Raw genomic sequence first — 15,147 nt, forward strand, 5'->3', positions numbered from 1 at the left:
TAAATTCTATTTTGAATGAGTTATGTTATTAATTTGAACTCTTAGGAATTAATTTATTAGAAATGATTAGATTAATTTTTATAAATTCTTTAAGTTTAAGTCAATTAATATTTATGCACAATTTTTATTATAATTAGTTATTTTATAAATTGAAATTAAAGTCTAGTGATAGAAAAATAATGAGAAGTTATATCATTTAATTTGAATGATTAATACTGAGTTTGGATTATATTTTATAATTATATGATTAATATGTTTATTTTATAATGTAAATTAGAAATAATTAATTTAACTTAGCAATATGTTGATAAATAATATTTCTAAATATTTTTAATAGAATATATTTGATTCTAAAATTACTCTACCCTTCAATTTTATCAAAATATCTATTCATATCTATCCATATTACTTTATAAAATCCCTAATTTCTAATCCTAATTCCCAAATCCAACTCACAAACCTAATTTCCCAAATTGAGAAACCCTAACCCACTAACCCCACACCCCAGCGCCGTTCCCCCTTCGTTCACCTTCAGCTTCATTCCTCAATATACACACACACAAAACAAGAGAGAAACAGAAGATGGAGGAGCTGCTGCCGCTACCGTGCCCAGCCATCGAGCCATGCGTCGCTGCCATTTTTGCGCCGCCACCGTCGCTCTCATAGCTGCTCCGTGGAGGCCGCAGAGAGGAACGCGAACCAGGAGCTTCCGTGTCGCGCCGCCGATCTGTCACCATGCTGCTGCGTCGCCATTAATGAAGCTTTTGCCACCACCGTGTATCCCGAACAGAGGAAGAAGGAGAAGTCTTCTGTCATCAACGCCACATCTCTTCACTGCTGCTGCTGTTGATGGAAGTCATCGCCATCGCCGAGCCGCTACATCGCCGGACATCATTGCTGGAGGACCGAATGGAGAGGCACGCCAGTTCTGCTTCTACTTCTGGGTTTTTGGAATCTGGAAAAACGCCACTATCGTTGCTGTTTGTTGGGTTTAAGATCGCTGCTACTGTTCTTGCTTTGTTCTGCCACCATCAAGTTTGGAGAAGAACCCTGCCACTGTCACCATTGAAGCTTGCCAGGGAAGGAGCTATTGACAGAAGAAACTGCTGCTGCTTGGCTGAAGCTGAGACCTTTCACCATCACTGGAGCTGCCCAGAATCATCATGGTAGCTGCTAAGAGAGCAGAACGGATGTTAGAACTGCCAACGGAGCTGCTGGGTTTAGTGATTTCCGTGAGTTCCGACTTTGAGGTAGGGAATTTAACGTTTTTAATTTAGAATGCCTAGAAAGTTATTGGATAAGTGCAAATGGTTAACAATGGTTAAGAATTTCTTAATTAACATGAATGACCTGAAATGCATTTGAAATTTGTTAGTTGTTGTGAATATTTTGAGCTGTGATTGGAAATAAATGTGGTTGTGAATAATGATTAGTTTAGTGTAATTTATCAAATTGATATATGCTAGGTTAACTATTGAAAAGTTGTCGTAATGATAATTGATGAACTGAGTTATATTTGTGTTTGGTTTGGGATTATTGTGATGATGGTTGAGGTTGTGAAATTTGGAGTAAGTTTAATGATGTTTTAGTGTTTCAATTGGATTATTGAATTCAGGTTAAGGCTGTGAATGTCTTTGGGCTTTGTTGTGAGTGTTTGAAGTTGTAATTGATATTGTTTTCTCTGATATGGATGGAATTGTTGAAAAGTTCTGACTCTATGTGATTATACTGAATTAGTTGAGTTGTGTGGCTGAAATTATGATTGGAAATGATTGAGATTTTTGATTGGAACTTTGGTTGAATTTTGTTGATTTTGTGAGATTGAATTATAAATTGTTTGATGAGAGATTATTGTGATTTTGGTATTTTGATGGGTCAAATTGAAACTATTGCTGTTGAGTTGGTTTATTGTAATGGGTTTAGTTAGTGATTAATTGAAGTTGGGCTTAAGGAATAATTGGAAGATTGAATCTTAAAATGTTGAACTAGTTGCTGAAAATCTGATTTTTGAAATTGAAAGTGACTTTGGAAGTGAATCAGTTATTCAACGATAATCGAAATGGTAATAGAGTAAATGCTGAGTAAAGTATAATAAAAGTTGATGTTGAGACTCAATTTTGAGAAGTTTGAATTAATTATAGAACTAGTTATGATTTTTCAAAGTTAAAATGTAAAACTTGATTTTCTGCATTATGTTTAAAAGAAGCCGGAAACTTTGAAAAGCTATAACTATTTCTGTGATTATCGGAATTGTGTGGGACCAAGTCTGGATTGAGCTTGGGAATATAGGAAACTGGACTGCTGAATTCGAGACTTTTTCACTAAGTTTATGATTTATGGTGAATTTTTGAATCATGGATGTCAAATCTGGTTTTTCTGCTGAGCATTTAACACAGCAGCAACTTGATTTCTTTAATGGAAATTCTGCATTTTGAATTTTGAAATGGAACCAATTTTAAATGAAACTTTGGTCCTAATACTTTAATTTCATAAAAATTTAGAATTGTTAGAGTTGTGGTTTTAAAGTTTTGGATTTTCAAAGAAAGATGTTTTATGCAGTAAAAGTCAGGCTTTGTTTTCGAAGTCAGTAACTTTGAGGTTTTATAATTTTTAAATCTGGAATGGTATTGAGATGCAACCAATTGGATGTGAAAATTAAGTATGTTTAGCATATGTGACTTAAATTTCAGGGCTATCCATGTTTTAATGAGTAAGTTATGGGACTTGGAAGAAGATAAGTTCATTAACTTTTAAAGCAGAATTCTGCAGAAAATTTGTCAGCTTCTAGGTTATATAACTTCTTCATCAAAAATGATATTGACCTGAAACCAATTGGAAAAGACACTTGGATGAGTGTAGTTGAACTGTATTAATTTTCAAAGTCATTGGATTTAACTTGGATTTTATATTGAATTTTGAATATTACATGCTGCTGCTGTTTTTCTGGTTTTACGCACTGCAGAGCAGTCTCGGTTTTTCCTTTATTCCTAAGGCTAGAGAAACCAGAAAATTACGATCTTTGGTTTGTTAGAAAGCTTATTTCAAGATGGACGCCTGGACATAAAGTTTGCGCAATTCCGAGTTCATTTGCTATATTAAAAACAGAAAAGAAGATAGGGTGTTGAGAATGCTTGAGTGATAGTTATGAGTTCATAAAATTAAAGATGAACCTTAGCATTATATGGCTGATTCAATGTTGGAATTTGCTTGTCTCTGAATTGAATTGATATTGGAAAGGTTGAAAAGAGTTTGGTAAATTGTTTGGTTGGGACCCGTAAGGGTGGCTAAGTCCTATTTTTAAAGGAGATTATGTCCAAATTTTTATAAAAATAAAGACTTAACCAAAATCAATATTTAAGGCTTATCTAATGATAATAACTTCAATGATTCTTTTAAGAAAAGATTATTTGGTATACTGGATTGTGGGCAAGGACGTGGGTTTTGTCCCGCTTGCATATTTATAATTATAAAAGAGAATAAAAAGCAGAGCACCTGTTGAAAGGTCATTTGTTGCTTGAGGCAACCCATGAGATGTGTTTATTCATTTGTTGCATTAAGGCAACTCCAGATATACTTGTATGATCATCTGCTGCAGTGAGGCAGTTAGATAGATAATGGTATGATTACTGAGAACGCTTTCCTACGGTACAGATCCAATTTTATTTCTGTAAGGCAGAGGGGTTATTTTCTGCCTACAGAAGTACCGTGACCACCTGTTCCATTTCTGTAGTGGCAGAGGGGTTATTTCCTGTATACAGAAGGTGTGTCGGCGTACATCCCTGCAGTGGCAGATGTGTTATTTCCTGCGTGCAGTGGACCCTGTGGTGGCAGAGGGGTTATTTCCTGTACACAGGGGTATAGCCAATAGGAAAGCCTTATCCAGACAGAGGTTGCTGGATAATGTCGGGAGCGGGTTAGTAACCGACAGATGAGCTCATTACCTGCACTAGGACTAGACATGCATCATCCTTGTGTGTGCATTTGCATTTGATTGGGTTTGTTCGTTGTACTTCCCTGTGATTGTGCTGTTTACCTTGCTGTGACTTGTTTGTGTGCTGAATTGAATCTTTTGTTAGTGCTATTAGTTGGTGAGTGTATGATGATGATTAAGAATTGACGTTGTGATTGAAAATTAATTATGTGGTTGAAAAATGTTTAAAGTGACCAGTTTTATATTTTGGAATTTGTTTTGAGCTTAGGTTTTTAAAAGAGGTAAATAGTTAGTTAAAGTAAAATCAAAAATAGTATTTTCAAAAAGGTTTGACAAAAATATAGTTTCCTTGAGTATATTAATTATTTGCATTCTATTTCATTACTTTTACGGCATTCCCATTTCCTACTGAGAACGTGTGGTTTGTTCTCACCTCAAAATCTTCCACCCTTTCAGTGACACAGGTTCGAAGACTCCGTTTGAAGCTGCAGGCGATTATAGATCTTATTCATGAGTTAAGTTTATGACTTGAGTTATTTTCATAGAATTTCCCTCGCCCTTGTTACTTTGGTTTTTATTTATACAGAGGGGTAGGATTTGTATGTGAGTTTTATTTGAAATCTTTTGTATGACAGATATTATTATTAATAATTATGTGATTATTATTACTTGGTGATGCTTGCTATATGATTTTAATTATCAAAAACAAAATTTTCTGGTATTTTTACTAAAACTGGATTGCAATATCGAACTAGAGGCTCAATAGTAAATAGTTAATAAAGTAGAGCAGGTTGGTAACGCCTTACTTTCAGTACGATCATGACGTTCTGGAAGTTGGGTCGTTACAGGTAGCACCTTGGTACGCACCTGTAGCTAATTATCTAGTTAGCCGCACATTTTCTCCACATTTTTCTAAGCATCAAAGGGACAAGCTAAAAAGTGAGTCTAAATATTATATATGGGATGACCCATATTTGTGGAGATATGGTGCTGATCAGGTAATTAGACGTTGTGTACCTCAATCAGAATTCCAGTCCATTTTGGAGGCGTGTCACTCATCTGAGAGTGGAGGACATTTTGGCCCTCAAAGAACAGCTAGAAAGATCTTAGACTGTGGATTTTGGTGGCCTACTCTTTTTAGAGACGCTGCTGAGTTTTGTAGATCTTGTCTTCCATGCCAAAAATTTGGTAATATATCCAGGAGGGATGAGATGCCTCAATAATTTATGTTTTTTTGTGAAATTTTTGATGTTTGGTGCATTGACTTCATGAGTCCGTTCCCAAATTCTAATGGTTAATTTTATATATTGTTAAGTGGGTGGAAGCAATTCCCACCCGCACTGATGACGCTAACACTGTTGTTTCCTTTGTGAGAAACCATATTATTTGCCGCTTTGGATCACCACGAGCAATCGTGAGCGATCAAGGCACCCATTTCTGTAACAGGAAACTAACAGGATTGATGAAGAAGCATAGGATAATTCATAAGGTTGCAACAGCATACCATCCTCAGACCAATGGGCAAGCCGAGGTGTCAAACAGAGAGATAAAGCGTATCTTGCAGAAGATAGTCAAACCTCACAAAAAAGACTGGAGCACCAGGCTGCAAGATGCACTATGGGCATACAGGACAGCATACAAAACACCCATTAGGATGAGCCCTTTCTGCTTAGTTTATGGAAAAGCTTGTCATCTCCCAGTTGAAGTAGAGCACAGAGCCTTTTGGGCAGTCAAGGAGTGCCACATGGGAATTGAGCAAGTTGGAGCTGAAACGAAGTTGCAACTGCAAGAACTGGAGAGCCTTCGCCTAGAAGCTTATGAGAACTCAAGAATATACAAGGAAAAGATGAAGGCTGTACATGATCAGCACATTAGGAGGAAAGAGTTCCAACCTGGGGATTTAGTCCTCCTTTACAAATCTCGACTAAGACTTATGCTAGGCAAGTTGAGATCGAGATGGGAAGGTCCATACAGAGTAGAGAAGGCCGAACCATACGGAGTTTATCACCTAAGCCACCCTTCACACTCTGAACTTATTAAAGTTAATGGACAACATCTGAAGCTGTACCATAGAGAGAAGCTGCAGAAAAATAAGGAGCTTGAGATCTTCCTCTTGGAAGATCCCCACAGGCCAGAAGATTGAGCTACTGGAGCGTCCAACTTACGGACGTTAAAGCAAAGTGCTAGGTGGGAGACAACCCACCATGGTATGATCGTTCTTTTCTTTCTATCCTTAGTTTTTCCTAGTCAATAACTCTTCTCTTTATTAGCACCTTCATGCATCTACATTCGCATTTTATATATATTAAAAAAAAGAGAGCTACGCGACGCGACCGCATCAGCGACGCGTCCGCGTCGCAAGAATAAGTGAGAAAATAAAAAGCGTACAGAGAGTTACGCCGGAGCGTGGCTGGAGGCATGCCAATAGCACAGATCATCCCACGCGCCCGCGTCACTGACGCGTTTGCGTAACATGCGATTCCTGGCCTTCCACGCGATCGCATGCCCCACGCGGCCGCGTGCCTTGGATTTCGACGTAAAAGGGTGCACAACCAATTATTGTGCTGGAGTGGTGCTGGATTGGTGCTGAACGCACAATTCTACCCACACGGCCGCGTGCCCCACGCGACCGCATCACATTCCTCTAAAAGTCCACTCACGCGATCGCATGCCCCATGCGATTGCGTCACCCCAATTTTGGCAAATTTATCAATTTGAACAGAGTTGTGCCGCCGCGAGGCTGTACTCGCGCCAGAAGCACAATATGGGTCACGCGACCGCGACTGACGCGACCGCGTCAACTACCTTACAGCGCAATCACACGAACGCGTGCTCCACGCGGCCGCATCGCTTGCGCCGCACAGCTCCACCAAAACTGCCAAATTATCTTATCTTTCTCTCTTCCAAATCCTAATTTTTTTTTCCCTCCTTATTTCTCCCTTCTCCCTTCTATCTTCTATCCCACCCTTCACTCTCTCTTTCTCTCACCTCGATTAACAAGGTTTTCTTTTCTTCTTCCCTTTCTCCCTTTTTATCATTCTTCTTCTTTTAGACGTTATTTTCTTTCCTTTTCTTTTTCTTTTCTTTATCATTATTTTCTTTCTTCTTATTTCCTTTTTACATGGTGCTAGCATATTTATTTGAGCCATCATTCCTCATTATTTGCTTGTGGATTATTGTAATTTGTTTGGCACTTATATCTTATTCTCAAAAAAGGATTGCTTGCATGTTTACTTTAATACTTTCTATGCCTTATTTACCATGCATGCTATGTGTTTGTGAAAAGGCCCATATGGCATCATGCACTTTTCTACATTATCCTATTCTACTACTCCATGCATGTTTTTCACAAAAATTCCTTTACTATTTTATTAATCCAATTTAATTGCCAATACAAATTGTTAATTTGTTACGAAGTGATGCTTGATCTATGCTACTCATGCCCTTGCCGGCATGCCAATAATCATCTTGCATCTACTTCCCTTTTTATGCACCTATCCTATTTCCTTTCTTGATCTTTTCACATGTTGTCTAGACCATGTGTTTCTTTCATTCATCTTCACCGTGCACTGTTTATTACCCACTCCATCTCCTTCCTTGCTTTGTTTCTTTGGATCTAACTTACTTTCTCTTCCCTTTTTCAGAATGGCCACCAAGAAAGGCAAAGAGAAGGCTACCCCTAAACCCACAGCAAGGAAAGGAATGAAGAGAGCATTAATGGCAAAACCTTCTTCAACTACAGTCAATCCCTTAACAAAGAGAATTAAAAGGATTATCAAGGTTGATGAAAAGGAACGAGCCTTCCCAGCCAAGGACACTGCACGATTCCCAAATCGCTACTGTGAGCAGATGTTCCCTATTCTGGCAACTCGAAATTACAACAACGAACACCTTCTTATCCTTCCGCTTCATATCGCTGAATTTGTTGAGCCACAAATTGCACATAGACATTGGGGATTTTTACTGAGACAGCCACGACAGGTTAATCTTTCTTGGGTTGTTGAGTTCTACTCCAACTTCCACCTGCCGACTCTGCAGTCCATCTATTTACGCCAGAAGCAAGTCCCCATTACAGAAGAAGCCTTACAGCGAGCCTTAGATCTCCCACCTGCTCTAGAAGGATTGGACACTTTTCAGAGAGCCGCAACCAAGCGCCAGGCATACACTTTTGACTGGGACGCTGTTCTCAAAGTTATTGCTCGCCCTGGTAGCGAATGGATCTTCGGATACCATCGTTCCCGTCCTAAAGGAATCTCGGCTTCCGCCCTTACCTTAGAGGCTCATGTATGGGCACAGATCATGCCCCATTACGTCTTCCCGAGTACTCATCAGTCCTCCTTCACCGCAGACATGGCCGTTCTACTATGGTGTATCCTTACAGACCAGCCTCTCAATTTACCGTGACATATCCGGAATGCTATGGAACATGTGCAGATCGCAAGCAACCTACCTTTTCCCACATTGGTCTCTGATCTCATCTCAGCAGCTGGAGTATCCTACAGAGCTGGGGACACCAAAGCCATTCTCCCACGGGATGATCAATATGTTCCTCACGGGAAATATCTCAGGCCACAACTTGCTACTACCAGCCAGTCCACAGAGGATGCTACAGCTCCTCCACCATCTACTAGTCAACTGCTACATCAGATACGGAAGCGGTTGGACCAACATAAAAAGAAAGCAAAGCTCCGTGAGCGCCGCAATCAACGCCGATTCAAACACCTCAGGGAGCTGCTTCGAGGAGATTGCAGAGACTCAGCCACCCCGGACTCCATGTCCTTCACCAGCACAGGGAGCCATGACAGCCCCGACTGTGGAGACACTGCCACCAGCCCACCATTATTCCTGACAGATGGCACCGAGGACGGTGCAAAGACTTAAGTGTGGGGAGGTCGGTCAGTACCTGACTTTCGGAGGTAAATTCTCTTCCCTAGCACCATTAAATTAGGATATTTTAGTTAGATTTTCTTTTTCTTAGAATAGGTTAGTTGCATGCATGTTCTACATGATTGAAAAGACAATAAGTTTCTTCTAAAAAAATATATCTTTAGAACAAAATTTCACTAATTCTGATCCTAATTTTTAGGATAAAGCTGCTTGAAGTTGTATTTGGAACATGATTTTTGAGCTAAAGAACACACAACCTGTGAAAATTTGAGCCTTTATGCATGGTTACATTATTTAACCATGATTATTTTATTCTTGTGTGTTTACTTCTCTATGATTGTAATCTATATTTTGTCTCATCCTATATGTCCAATAGTTATTATGTTTATATGCTTGCATGTGATTGAGGCCATTATTTGTTTAAACTCACTTATCCAAATTAAGCCTACCCTTTTTAATTACCTTTGTTAACCACTTTGAGCCTTAAAATCCCATTTGTTCTGTATTTTACCACATTACTAGCCTTAAGCGGAAAAACAATTGTATATCCCAAATTGAATCTTTGGTTAGTTTAAGATAGAATTGTGTATGCTAGTTAAGTATGGGAATATGTGGGAACAAAAATTGTTAAGGGAATGTATCATGATAATATAATGGAAATTTAGTTACCTACTCATGTGAAGCTATAAGAATTACAAATCTATGTGCATTGATAAGCTATATTTAATGAATAAGGGGACAAAATTATCCAAATGTTAAATTAAAAATTCAAAGATCAATGCACACATATAAAAAAAAAATTTTGATACATGAGTATGGAAGGTAAAGGGAATTCTAGGTAGCTAGGTATGAATTCTAAAGTTATATAAAATATATAGGTTGGGTTAAAGCTGGGTTAATTAAAGATTCAATTTATAAGCTCACTTAACCATATATATATATATATATATATATATATATATATATATATATATATATATATATATATATATCCCTATCCTTACCTTGGCCCCATTACAACCTTAAAAAGACCTCATGATGTTTGCATTGGCATATTAACTATTGTTGATTGGTTAGGTGAAAAACAAAAGTTAGAGAGCATAATTAGAGAAGGATAGAGTGATTACTTTATACACTAGAGGGACTAGAGCGTATATACATCATCAATGAGGGTTCTATACTTAAATTTTCATGTTCCCTACTTTCACGAGTTATCTTCTTGCAATTTTATCTGTTTTACTGTATAGTGATAGAATTAATGGAATTTGATTTGTAATTGTTTTGAAGAGCTTGTTTACTTTTGATCAAGTGGGCAAGAATCATATAGTTGCATTTGTATAAATATAGGTTGTATTGCATTGCATGAATTTCTACATGTTCATACTCATTTATCTTATCTCCTTCAATTAAGCATGAGGACATGCTAATGTTTAAGTGTGGGGAGGTTGACAAAGCACTATTTTATGGTTTATATTGTGTATAATTATGTGGTTTTATCATGATCCTTACCCACTTATTCATTAATTTAGCATGCATTTATATTTCCTTCCTGGAATTATTACATGGTTGAAAACTGCTTCCTAGAGACTTTTTATTATGCATTTTAGTTCTCCTTTATCCCATTCGATGCCGTGATCTGTGTGTTGAGTGTTTCAGGCTTTATAGGGCATGGATGAGTTGGAGATTGGAAGGGAAGCTGGCAAAAATGGAAGGAACACAAGAAATTAAGGAGACAACCAGCGAGAAGTGACGCGGCCGCATGGCTCACGCGTTCGCGCGAAAGAGGAGAAATCACAGTGACGCGTCCGCATGGCTCACGGACCGCGCGAAAAGGAAAAGCACAAGTGACACGGAGGCGTGGACGACGCGAACGCCGGCACGAAAAAACGCGAATGACATGTCCGCGTGGACGACGCGATCGCGTGACATGCGCGATCTACATAATCTGCAGATTTCACTGGGGGCGATTTTGGGCCCTGTTTTGACCCAGTTCTCGGCCCAGACCAGCAGACTAGAGCCAGAGAACATGCAGAAACGAAGGACAACATTCATTCTACACAGTTTTGAGTTTTTAGATCTAGTTTTACTCCTCCTCTAGGTTTTCTCTCTACACAATTGGTACTCTTAGGATATTATTTTTCTACTGCTTTTGCATTGGTATATTGAGAAGAGTCATTACCTCATCAAGACTTTGTCATTCTAGTTCGTTTTCTTTACTTGGCTTTACTCTTCCATGTCCTTTGCTTTGTTAATTTTACCATTGGAATATTATTAGGATTTATTCTATATAAGGATTATTCTTATTTTAATTGGATTATTTTTAATTTCTATTTACAATGTCTTTCTTTAAATTCTTCTCATATGTTTTGAATTTTGCATTCACAATGAGCGAGTAGTTCCCTAACTTGATGGGGAGTTGATTGAAAGGAACTAATTGAGTTGGAAGGCTTGAAAGAAGGATTATAATTGGGTTACTGTTGGATTGCCTTCTAGTCATTAAAACCAATCCCTTTTAATTAAGTGGGTTGCAATTTGTGAACAGACGTAGCATTCCAACCTGTTTGACTTTCCTTTGCCTAGTAAAGGATAACAAAACAGAATAACTTTTAATTATCAATTAATCTTGAGAGTATTCCAACTGTAATAGGGATTCCAACTAATCAACTCCTAGTCAAGGCTTTTATTTACATTGTTCAAATTCATCAATTTAAATTCCTGTTATTCAACTCAAACCTTTTTGAAAACATCTGATTAATAAAATAGCATACCTTTCTGCAACTCGTTGGGAGACGACCTGGGATTCATACTCTCAGTATTTAAAATTTGAATTTCTGTGACATATTTCTAAATTGATAAGTGGATTTCCAGTGAGTTAAGAACTATACTTGCAACGTACACATTTTAGTAATTTTTAATTCACCAATTTCCGCTGCATCAGGGGCCAATGAACTAAAGAAGCTGCATAAGGTTGTTGAGTTCCATAGTTGACATTTCCCAAATTTCTGAATTCTGTTTAAGTTTTTATCTGTTCACTTTATGTTTGAGAATAATTGATAATTTTAGGATAGTTTATGTTTTATTTTGCTTGAAGTCTTTTGAGAGTCCTTTGACATGCAAGAAAGAAAATGCAATGATAACTGTAGTCTTTATTTTCATCAATAAAGTAGAGTTTGTCTCCATAAGAGTTATTGTAAGTGTGTAAGAACAAGAGTAAATGAGACTAAGACCAAGAAAGCTTATTCAAAAGAACTAAGGAACAAAAGACTAAGTGAAGAACCTTGAATAAAGTGAAAAGAAAAAAATGAGTCATGAAAAGTAACTAGTCCTAGAAGGCATGACAAGTAGAAGTTGAGGGGTGTTCCTTAAATATCTATTGAACCAAGAAGTAGTAAGCAACAAAGACCCAAGGCTCTGAGCATCAATTACTAGGGAGGGAAGAGAAAATTGAAAAACTCAAAAAGAGTTAGAACCCTTAGTAGATGCTTGTGGTGAAGATGTGTCAAGAAGAGGCCTGGGCAAGTAAATTCTCAGGGGTGTTTCAACACCTAGCACCCTAAAGTCAACTGGCTTGGGAGTGTTGATTGAAAGCCTAACTAAAGGGTTGTCTTGAGACAAAACACTTAGAGACGTGGTCAATAAACAGAAAAGAAGCACAAAAGAGAAAGAAAGAGTTAACCCTTACTACTTCAAGGTGACAATCAATGAAAAGGACCCCTAAGACACATACTTGGAAAAACCCTTAAGGATCTAGGAGCTCTTTGTGATATTCAAAGCACTCATGCATGTGTTAATCACTTAGTCCAATTCCTAGTTATATTGCATCCATTCAAGGTCAAGACTCAATTAACCAAAAAGACCACTCACATTGATTTGCTTAAGACAAGCAAAGCTTAAGTTTGGTGTTGTGATGACTTATATCATCTACCATTTTTCTTGCATAAAAAGGACCACAAAAGAGGCATAATCTCATTTGATCATTGCAATTCATGCCTTAATTGATGAATATCATAATACATTGCTTTGAAATGCGTTTGTGCTAGATTTCAGGTGGAGAAGACATCAAAAATGGGAAAGAAAACAACAAAACAAGTGGGGCGTGTGAAGCAGGCGTGCCACTTGGAACAGACGCCACAAAGATGTATTGGTGTGGCACACCAGAAGCTGGGCGTGGCATGCTGGTACAACATTCCAGAGAGCAAAAATGAAGACCACCAAAGGGGCGTGGCACGCCAGAAGCAGGGCGTGGCATGCCAATTCGTTACTAAAAGAACCATCACTATGGTGTGCCACTTTGTGTCGAAGGCGTGGCACACCAGCCCCAGAGTTCACTTGGGCGTGCCACTTGAGGACCAAGGCGTGGCACGCCAAGCCTATAAGACCCACAATTGAATGGGTGTGCCACTTAAGCAACAAGGTGTGGCACGCCAGTGAACAAGGAGACAATGCAAAAGCTCGGCGTGCCACTTGGTATCAAATGAGTGGCACGCCAGCTCAAGAAGTCCCTCTAAGGCGTGCCACTTGAGTGATGCGGCGTGGCACGCTAGCACCTAAGGAGGCCAAATAAAGCTGGGCGTGCCACTTTATATCGAAAGCGTGGCATGCCAGCTCAATCATCTCACTTTGGCATTGATGCCAGGGCATCTTGGCCAGTTTTACTAACCTTTTCTTTACTGTTTTAGGGTAGTTTCATGCATTTTCTTAATAAATAAGCAAGTTTTGGATGAAAATACACTTACACCTTGATTCAAGCAAACATTGTGAACTTTACATGATTTCATGAGAATTAGGCAGGAATTGAATGATATAATTGATGATGCATAATCTCATGACTTGGAACAGAGCTTTGATGCACTTTAATTGCTTGATTTCAGGACAAAGGAAGCAAGAAGGAGCCATGTTAGTTGTCACGTTAAGCTAATTAACGTAACCACTAACGTGGAATGAGGACAAGCTTGTAGCATTAATGGAAAAAGTGATCGCCAATAACGCCTTAGATGCCATCATAGCCCACGTTAGTTGCCATGTTAAGTACAATAATGTGGTAGCTAACGTGGAGGAAAAGAGAAGCTCCAACCTTAGTGGTAAAAGTGAATGCCACTAACATTCCACAAAGGCACATTTAGCCACGTTAAGAGCCACGTTAATCTAATTAATGTGAACTCTAACGTGGGGGGGGGGGGGAGGAAGCAATCGCCAACGTTAGTGACACTCACCTTTGTCACTAACATTGGATTAAGCCAAGAGTGCCCACGTTAGTGGTCACGTTAAGACCACTAATGTGAAGAGTAACATGGAGCTAAGCATGATGGGCCAACGTTAGTGACACTCACCTTTGTCACTAACATTGGAGATGACAATCACCACCACGTTAGATGTGATGCCAGGGCATTTTGGCCAGTTTCACTGACCTTTCTTTACTGTTTTTAAGGTAGTTTCATGCATTTTCTTAAGAAATAAGCTAGTTTTGGGTAGATATTCACTTACATCATGTTTCAAGTATACATTGTGCATTTTACATGATTTCATGAGAATTTTGCATGAATTATATGACAAATTGTATGATGCATGTCTCATGACTTGGATTAGAACTTTGATTCACTTTGCTGCTTGATTTCAGGACAAAGGAAGCAAAGAAGAACCACGTTAGCATTCACGTTAGTTCAACTAACGTGACCTCTAATGTGGAATGGGAGCTAGTTTGCAAAGTTAGTGAGAAAGGTAATCGCCGATAACGCCCTCGAAGCCATCACAGCCCACGTTAAGAGTCACGTTAACTAAGTTAACGTGAACTCTAACGTGGAAGAATACAACAAGGCCAACGTTAGTGACACTCTCCTTTGTCACTAACGTTGGACCAAGCTCATAATTGGCCACATTAGTTGCCACGTTAACTTAGTTAACGTGGACTCTAACGTTGGAAAGCAAAAGAGAAGCCAACGTTAGTGACATTCACCTTTGTCACTAACGTTGGCCAAGCCTCCATGAGCCACGTTAACTCCCACGTTAACTTAGTTAACGTGGAAGCTAACGTGGAAAGAGCAATTGATCGCCAATGTTAGTGACACTTACCTTTGTCACTAACGTTGGGTTGAACCACCAAGAGCCACATGAGCAACGTTAACTCCCACATTAACTTAGTTAACGTGGAAGTTAACGTGGATAAAGAGATAATGAGCCAACATTAGTGACACTCACCTTTGTCACTAACGTTGGAGATGGCTAGCATTACTACGTTAGAAGCCACGTTAACCTAGTTAACGTGGACTCTAACGTGGGAAGTAGGGGCACATTGGAACGTTAGTGACAAAGGTAAGTGTCACTAACGTTCT

At 38.7% G+C, this 15,147-nt stretch overlaps 1 long non-coding RNA gene across 1 annotated transcript; it reads left to right on the plus strand.

Moving 5' to 3' along the window:
* Positions 1-440: 440 nt before the first annotated feature.
* On the plus strand, positions 441-4,599 carry LOC112801587 (uncharacterized). The gene is made up of 2 exons (XR_003201987.3): positions 441-1,250; positions 4,388-4,599. It is a non-coding gene; the product is annotated as an uncharacterized lncRNA (long non-coding RNA).
* The last annotated feature ends 10,548 nt before the right edge of the window (positions 4,600-15,147 follow it).

Source organism: Arachis hypogaea, chromosome 5 (genome assembly GCF_003086295.3).
Source record: "Arachis hypogaea cultivar Tifrunner chromosome 5, arahy.Tifrunner.gnm2.J5K5, whole genome shotgun sequence".
Classification (NCBI taxonomy): Eukaryota; Viridiplantae; Streptophyta; class Magnoliopsida; order Fabales; family Fabaceae; genus Arachis; species Arachis hypogaea.